This window comes from Lactuca virosa, chromosome 6, assembly GCF_052849685.1.
Source record: "Lactuca virosa cultivar CGN04683 chromosome 6, Lactuca_virosa_CGN04683_v6, whole genome shotgun sequence".
Taxonomy (NCBI): Eukaryota; Viridiplantae; Streptophyta; class Magnoliopsida; order Asterales; family Asteraceae; genus Lactuca; species Lactuca virosa.
The window spans coordinates 25,898,946-25,907,383 of NC_136431.1; the positions used below are offsets into that span (position 1 = coordinate 25,898,946).

The 8,438-nt window shown below is 39.9% G+C and overlaps 1 non-coding gene across 1 annotated transcript; it reads right to left on the minus strand.

Annotated features, from left to right (window-relative positions):
- Window positions 1–7,972: 7,972 nt before the first annotated feature.
- LOC145122982 (small nucleolar RNA R71) lies at window positions 7,973–8,079 on the minus strand. Its single transcript, XR_013714864.1, has one exon. It is a non-coding gene; the product is annotated as a small nucleolar RNA R71 (small nucleolar RNA).
- Between the last annotated feature and the right edge of the window lie 359 nt (window positions 8,080–8,438).

An 8,438-nucleotide genomic window follows, 5' to 3' on the forward strand; every position in this document is an offset into this window, starting at 1 on the left:
TTATTTCAAATTTAGTCTCCATCAACTTCCTGAATTCAGCTGTTAAGCTAGGATTCGTGGAGCCGAAGATGATATCATCAACATAAATCTGAACAATCATTAGATGTTCGCCTTCCTTCTTACGAAAGAAGGTTGGGTCAACCGAACCTTGTTTAAATTTTGACATTTTCAAGAAGCGAGTTAGTGTTTCATACCAGGTCCTCGGTGCTTGCTTTAATCCATAGACAGCTTTATCCAGCACATAGCAATGATCAGGGTATTTTTCGTTCACAAAACCCGGCGGTTGCTCAACATAGACTGTTTCTTCTAATTCTCCATTCAAGAAAGCGCATTTGACGTCCATTTGGAAAACTTCGAAGTTTTTATGAGCAGCATATGCCAAAAAGATTCTGACTGATTCCAACCTAGCTACTGGAGCGAAGGTTTCCTCATAATCTATCCCTTCCTCTTGACAATAGCCTTTCACCACCAACCGAGCCTTGTTGCGAATGACATTCCCCTCTTTATCTAACTTGTTTCTGAAGACCCATTTCAAGCCAACCACAGAAGCATCCTTTGGGGTGGGAATCAGCCTCCAAACTCGGTTGCGTTCGAACTCATGAAGCTCATCCTGCATTGCCTAGACCCAATTGGAATGATCAAGTGCAACATTTATGGTTTTCGGTTCAACCTTTGAAATGAACGAATTAAACATGCAAAATTCAACTTTTGAGAATAATGCAGTTTGTTTCGCTTTCAGTTGAGAACGAGTAAGAACTTTCTCAGAAGTTTCACCAATGATCTGTGCTTTAGGATGGTCTTTGGTCCATTTTGCTAATGGTGGATAGTTTGGATCATATGCTGGATTCAGTTCAGCCTCCACTTCTACTTCAAATTCTGATTGATCGTCATCACCTTCGACAGTTGTATCTTCTTTCTCCCCCTCGACTGGCGAAGTGTAACCTGAGGCAGCATCAGAGTTTGTATTTCCTGTGGAAGTTAGTTTCTCCCCCTCAATTGAACTACTACTTGTTGATTTTGGATCTGTACTTTCCCCTTCACCCGGACCTTTATGTGTTGGGGAGGGCATTGGATTCTCCCCCTCAACCGAGACTTGGGTTGTCTTTGGTGCTGTCGAGCACTCCCCCTTGAATATTGAATTATTGTTTGGAGAGTCAGTCGATGACGTAGCACCCTTAGGGTCACTTTCCATCTCTTTAACAGCTTCATGTATGACCTTTTTGAGATTATCGATTTTGTTATTTGCTGCTTTCGCCTCGGAGTGAATTGCTTTCTCCGGTTCATCAAATAGCCGAATGTATTCCTCGAACAAGTTGGATATTGGAACCGAGACTTGGCCAGATTCTGGGAATATGTCACCTAGGTCACTTTCAGTCCTCTGAACCTTCTTCATATAATTATCATCAAAGGTGACATAATAAGTCTCTTCAATCCTTTTGGAGCATTTATTCAGCACTCTGTATGCTTTTGATGACAGAGAATAACCCAGAAATATTCCTTCATCGGCTTTGACATCGAACTTGTTTCGGTTCTCCTTTGAATTGAAAATAAAGCATCTTGAACCGAAAATGTGGAAAAATTTAACATTCGGTTTCCTATTGTTTAAGATCTCATATGGAGTTAATGAGAATCTCTTATTGAGCAAGGACCGATTCTGAGTGTAACAGGCAGTGGCAATTGCATCAGCCTAGAAGTATAATGGTAGGGAAGCGAAACTGAGAAAGGTTCTGGCTGCCTCGCATAACGAACGGTTTCGTCTTCCACCAATCCCGTTCTGCTGTGGTGTATAAGGGGCCGAAAAATTGTGAGTTATCCCCTTATCAGCCAGAAAGTCCTCAAAATCCTTGTTCTTGAATTCCAGACCATTGTCACTTCTGATGTTCCTCACCGTCTTCCTCAGCTGTACTTCCACTTGCTTGATGAATATCTTCAACTTGGGAGTTGCATCTGATTTCTGCTTAAGAAAGAAAACCCAAGTGAAGCGTGAAAAATCATCTACAATAACTAGAATGTACTTACTACCACCAATGCTCTCAATAGCCGAAGGTCCACACAAGTCAATGTGCAATAGTTCAAGAGCTTCAACTATCTTCGTATTTATGCGTGTGGGGTGGCTCTTTCTACTCTGTTTGCCCAGTTCACATGCAGCACATAAATGCTCTTTATCGAATTTGAGAAGGGGAAGGCCTCGAACGTGATCACCAAGCACCAATTTGTTGATGTCTTTGAAGTTTAGATGCGAGAGGCGTCGATGCCATAACCAACTTTCATCGGTATTTGCCTTTGACAGCAGACAAATAGCTGGTGTACCTCGAATTGGGTTTAGATTCAGAGGGTACATTTCTCCCTTGCGTTCAGATTTCAGCAGAACCTTCTTGGATTGTTTTTCAATTATCTCAGATCCCTCATCATCAAATGATACCTTCAAACCTGTGCCCACAACTAATTGTGACACGCTGATGAGGTTGTGCTGCAACCCTTCTACATACGCTACTTTCCTAATTGAGAATTCGCCATTGGTTATCATGCCATACCCTTTGATTGTTCCATAGGAATTGTTTCCATACTTTACACACCCACCATCTTTCAGGGACCGAAACTCCCTCAGCTCTTCCTTCCTCCCTGTCATGTGACGCGAGCAGCCACTATCTATGTACCATTCATCATCGAACTGCTCATCACTGATTACCTGCAGATTCAAGCGGATTTAAGAAACCAAAGTTTCTTGGGTCCTGGTGAGTCTTTCACAGAAAAAGGAATTACAACAGAAATATCAACCAAATATGTTCTTTTTACTAAAGTGGTTTGATCTTTTCTTTTAATTGTATACACCTTGATTTTAGTTTTATCTTCTTTAATGTTCGGTGTGTTGTTAGATGGTTTATGATTTTTCTTTTGACTTCTAGGGTTAGCTGATGATTTCTTATTACCCAACTCAGAGTTTGGTACTAGCTTTCCCTTTCCTTTCATGTCCTTCAATGAATTTGTTTTGCTTTGGGACTTGGAGGGACCGAAACTAGGTTTATGACCGAAACTTGGTTTAGGACCGAAACTGGGTTTAGGAACGAAACAGGACTTGGAATAGTAGGAGTTTGGACTGAAATTTTCCTTTAATTTCTCATTTCCTTTTTCCATTGATCCTTTCTTGGGAGGCTCATAGTTGGAGTTTTGAGAATTCCAGTGCCTTTTGCGTTTATTTAGATTCTTAGCATATCTTTGATTTCTCAAGCATTTCTGCTCAGCATGCTCCCTATGAGATTTGTGGATATTGAAGCTGGCCTTTGGCTTCTCCTTTTGAGTTTCGGTTGTCTTGTCGGACATTTTTGATTCTGCACCTTTCTTGGTTAGAACTTTCGGTTCTTCAACCCTCTTGAGTAGAACTTTTGGTTCTTCCATTGTTTTGATTGGAGCTTTCGGTTCTTTCATTGGTTCCTCAGGGATTTCTTTGGTTCCACTTGTGCTTGGTTTGACGAAATTGGAGGGTGTGTTGATGGGTTCAGCAATGTATCTTCCTCTAACCCTCCATGTAGTCTTCTCAGATAGACCCACGGTTTCGTCTGCGTTGTCAATGGGGGCAGACCAGAAGTAGTCGTCGCACCCTTCAGCATTATCTTTATCGACCAAGATCCTTAACTCTGCAGTTTGCTTTGGAGTGACACCTGTAACTGCGTATACCTGATTTGGCACAGTCTGAACCTTTTGATAGACCATGGCCTTTTCCTTGAGTTTCTGTTTCTGATCTTTTGACAGACGAGCGAATTCAACCGAGTTTTCTGATATTAATGGTTTTTCATTCTCGGTTTCATTCCTCATAAACTCAGAGCAGTCAACTTCGTCCTCTACTGAGATTACACTCATCTCGCTTTCCTCATCAAATTCAGACGTATTACCTAAGTCTATTTTATTTTCATCGACAAGTTTGGCGTTTGAACGATCAAATGTTTGAATAGTTTCAGATTTAATTTTTAGCCTATCATTTTCATCTAAGATATCTTTTAGCATACTTTTGTGTTGCTTAGAATCAATGAAGGATTCTATCTTGTCCAGACCAAGCCTATAAGACATGGATGTCTCTTCGGAGGACACTTCTGATTCACATTCTGCTATGATCTCATCTTCCTTAAATTCAAGAAAGGGAAATATCATTTTATGAATTTTCTTTCCAGTTTCACAACTTAAATGTAATTGAGCAATATTAGTATATAAACGCTTAGCTATTAAACAAAAAATATTTCTTTATTTTAAAAACTTTAAATTGTCTCTTTGCAAATAAATACTTTCGTCCCTAGCTCTAACTAACTCTGCTTCCTTCAGCTCAATCCACATTCTTCTTTCTTCACTTTTTGAAGACACCCTGCTGAGTTGGTCAGTTAGGTTAGAATTCGCTAAGCGAGTTTGCATGAGGCTGCTACTTAGGTTAGAAAATTTAAAGTTTAATTCATTTAATTCTTTTTCATAATCTGTTTTTGGAATTTTAAGAGATTCAAGAATAGATTGTACCTTTTTGATCAGCCGATCGCAGTCGTTGATCTTCTCACTCACTGGTTTGGCTGCAAAACACTTGTTCTCGGTCAGGTTCGGTTCCTTATCTGCACTTTCGGTTGATGGCCCAGCAGTGACAATTAAACACCTTCCAGCCGAACCTTCTTCTTTTGCCACAAAAGCCTTTCCATGAGTGGGCCTTCTAACCTCTTCATCTTCAGAGTCGGTTGACCACACTTCTACGCCACCAAACTCATCTTCCCCAGCATTCTCCTGTACAATCAAGGCATTCATTGAGCTGTTAGTCGCCTTCTTCTTCTTGACTTCTTCTAACTTGCGCATATAGTACGCCTCATCATCTTCACCCTCTCTCTTCTCAGCCATTTTTCTTAACATGCAATCTTTGGCAAAATGGTTCTTGCCGTGACAGTAATTGCAGTCGTATCCAGAGTTTCCTGCAAGCTTACTCTCCTTCTTTTCATCATCCTTTTGAGAGGAGTTCTTTGCTTCATCTTTCACCTTCTTAGAGCTGTAACTTCCCTGCCAGTTTCTGTTCTTGTTGATAGGGAATTTTCTTCTTGCAAACTTCTTCGGATTGGATATCATCAAAGCATATTCCTTGCTAGTCAGATCACACTCAGACATATCAGTCTCTTCTTCATCTTCTGGGATACTTTTGCCTTTTGAGACAAGAGCCAGAGATCTCATACCAGAAACAACTTTCGCTTCTTTGGTTACCACACTTTCATGGGACTTGAGTATTCCCATCAGTTTCGCCAGAGAGTAGGATTTGAACTGTTCATGTGCTTTCACAGTTGATACAACAACCATCCATTCTGGTCTCAGCCCGTTCATAAAAGTTAATTTCTGCTCAATTAACTTCCTCTCTATACCATGCTTGATCATCTTACTCAGAAGATGATGGAACCGATCAAAAGTCTGTATGAGCTTCTCTTCAGGTTTCTGTTCAAAGACTCCAAATTCTGACAGCAGCAGAGTTTGAATGGAGTGTTCCAAATCTTCATCAGTCGAATAGAGTTCTTTCAACCTATCCCAGATTTCTTTGGCCGTTGTGCATGAACCAACCAACCGAAAGGTGTCAGATTGCAAGGCGAATCTGATCATCCTCATAGCCTTCACATTACATAGCAGCTTATCTTTCTCATCCTGTGGCATCTTCTCTACATCCGTCACCAGCTTGTTATAGTCCTTTTGGGACTTGACAGTTGTGTTTGTTGCTGAATGAACAAATGGCCCAAGTGTGATTGCTTCCCAGATAAGATAGCCATTATCTTCAGATCCAACCACGTAGTCTTCGAAGTGATGAGCCCATACTTCGTAGTCTTGAGTGTAAAGAATGGGTATTCTGGTCGTGGATCCAATGCTGTTTGAGATGTTGATTGGGTTCGTTTGTGAATCTTCGTGAGGCATGGTGGGCTGCTAGAATCAAACCTGTAAACTAGAGATTAGGGTTTTTATTAAAACAGAGTAGCCGTCGATATGAAGAAGACGACTTCTATTTGTACGATAAAAGCGGAAACCCTAAAGTATTCTGAATACAGAAGGAATGTGTATTGATCACACAGTCTCCTGCTCGGATACCAATTGTTAGAACTAAGTTCTCTTAGGATCGTATGATTCTATGCAAGCTAATGATTAAGAATGTAATAAAGAACACAAGAATGGCACTGAATATGTCGTATGATTAACACTTCAACACCTCAGAAGAGCTCGATGAAGAACTTCGACTGTAGAGGTGTTTAGGGTTACAATAATAAACGTAATGATCTACTTTTTAATACGCATACATGCATGCATATTTATAGTAAAACCCTATTAACTAATCTAGATAATCACGGAACTAATCTATATAATCACGGATGGACAGGCCCAATCCGGATACAAAACTTAAGGTCCAAGACGCAACACAAATGGACTCAACAAACATGAAACTAGGATTAATTAGAGAATGGGTAAGTTAATGTGTGAGCTTGTTTGATAAACCAAGAAGAAGAGGCTAATTGAATTGACAAATTGATTAACCATTACAAGTCTTATTTAACCCGAATAAATAACCTAGAGAATTAATTAAATTAGGCAACTGGCCACTGCTTGAATTATTTTATTTTCTAAGGATTAGCATAGCGAATGTGAATCTAATCGGTAGCCAATAAAAGATTAATCCATTGCACTATTACCATTAAATCAACCATAGGATCAATTGAGTCGAACCTGAACATAAATCCTTTTAGATATTGAATTTAGTTGGTCTTTGCTTGCTTAGTTGTTAGTTAGTTATTTTAGTTTAATTATTAGTAAGTTTCTAGTCTTGTAAAACTAGAGAAAACCCCTATTCTATTATTTGTTATTTTGTTTTTTTTAGATAATTTTAGTAATTAGTTTAATTGCCGTTTCCTGAGTTCGATACCCTGCTTACTAGATCTATACCACCAATTGACAGGTCCACTGCCTTTTGTGTGATTAATTTATAATTTAGAAGTAGGAATAAAACTAGTTGGTTAAACACACATCAAGTTTTTGGAGCCGTTGCCAGGGAACGGTTCAAAAATTAATTCTAATTTCTAGTTTTATCAATCCTTTGTGTGAGATTTATCTTACACAAAGTTATTTCTTAGGTAATTTAGTAATTAGGATAGGTTTTAATAATTTTCAGTTTTTAGAAGATTAGTTAGTATTTTACTGTTTTTGCTCGGAACTCGCCGAGTGCAATCGAAGCTACTCGGCGAGTCCATCGCTGTTACACATTGTCGTTTTTCATTTTATTTTTGTTCCTATTACGTGTTTTTCTTGTTTTGTTTGCAGGCATTACATGACCAGAGGATCCAACACACCCCTGGTTCCTCCACTTGAAGACCCAGAATCCGCTTTAAAGAAAAACAAAGGCAAGGGGGTTGAAAGCTCTAATACACCTAAGAACTCACCCTTGAAGAACATCAGATCTGTTTTCAGCAAGAAGAAGAGCAGTAAATCAGGAGGATCCGACATTTCCTTGGCAAACGAAGACCCAATCAAGGAGGACATCGAATACGACTCCGAATCCGAAACCGAGGAAGAGAGCGACTTTGAAGGCGAACTAGCTAACCCCATGGCTAACATCGATGAAGTTCCCATGGGGGAATGGAAGAAGAGAATACGTGACGATACCGGGCCGGAACTTGTGCAACCCGCAATTCCCGCAACTGCCACCTTTGAGCTTAAAGGTCACATACTTGCTCAACTAAAGGAGATTCCCTTCCACGGTAAAGATCACGAAGATGCTTATAAACACTTGGATGAGGTCAACGATGTAGCCGATTATTTTAATGTTCCAAATGTGCCTCACGAAACCCAGCTGCTTCGTATGCTTCCCGTCACGTTCAAAGGTGCTGCAAAGGATTGGCTCAAATTATTACCTCCAGGATCTATTACTACATGGGCTAAAATGAAGGAAGAGTTCATTGATCAATTTTGTCCCCCTTTAAAGATAGCCAAATTGAAGAAAGCCATTGCCAACTTTGAACAACAAGCTGGAGAATCCTTATACGAGGCATGGGAGAGATACAAGGGCCTACTAAGGAATTGCCCACATCACGATCTTAATAGCCAACAAGAAGTATCTATTTTTTATGATGGGGGTAAATGTGACTGCAAGGCAGCTTCTTGACTCGCAAGGACCGCTCACAAAGAAGCCACCCTCGGTGATCAAGGAATTAATTGAGGAATTCTCTAAACACTCTAGAGAATATCATAACCCACAGAATGAAGTGAGTAGGGGGTGGTGAACACTGTTAACGATAGCATGGCGACAATGATGGCTAAACTAGATAGTTTAGATCGGAGGACGACTAAGATGGATCAAACAATCCATGCTATTCGGGTTGGATGTGAGAATTGTAACAAACATCATCTTACTAAAGATTGTGATTTGGATGAGAATGGAAACAAGAAAGATCAAG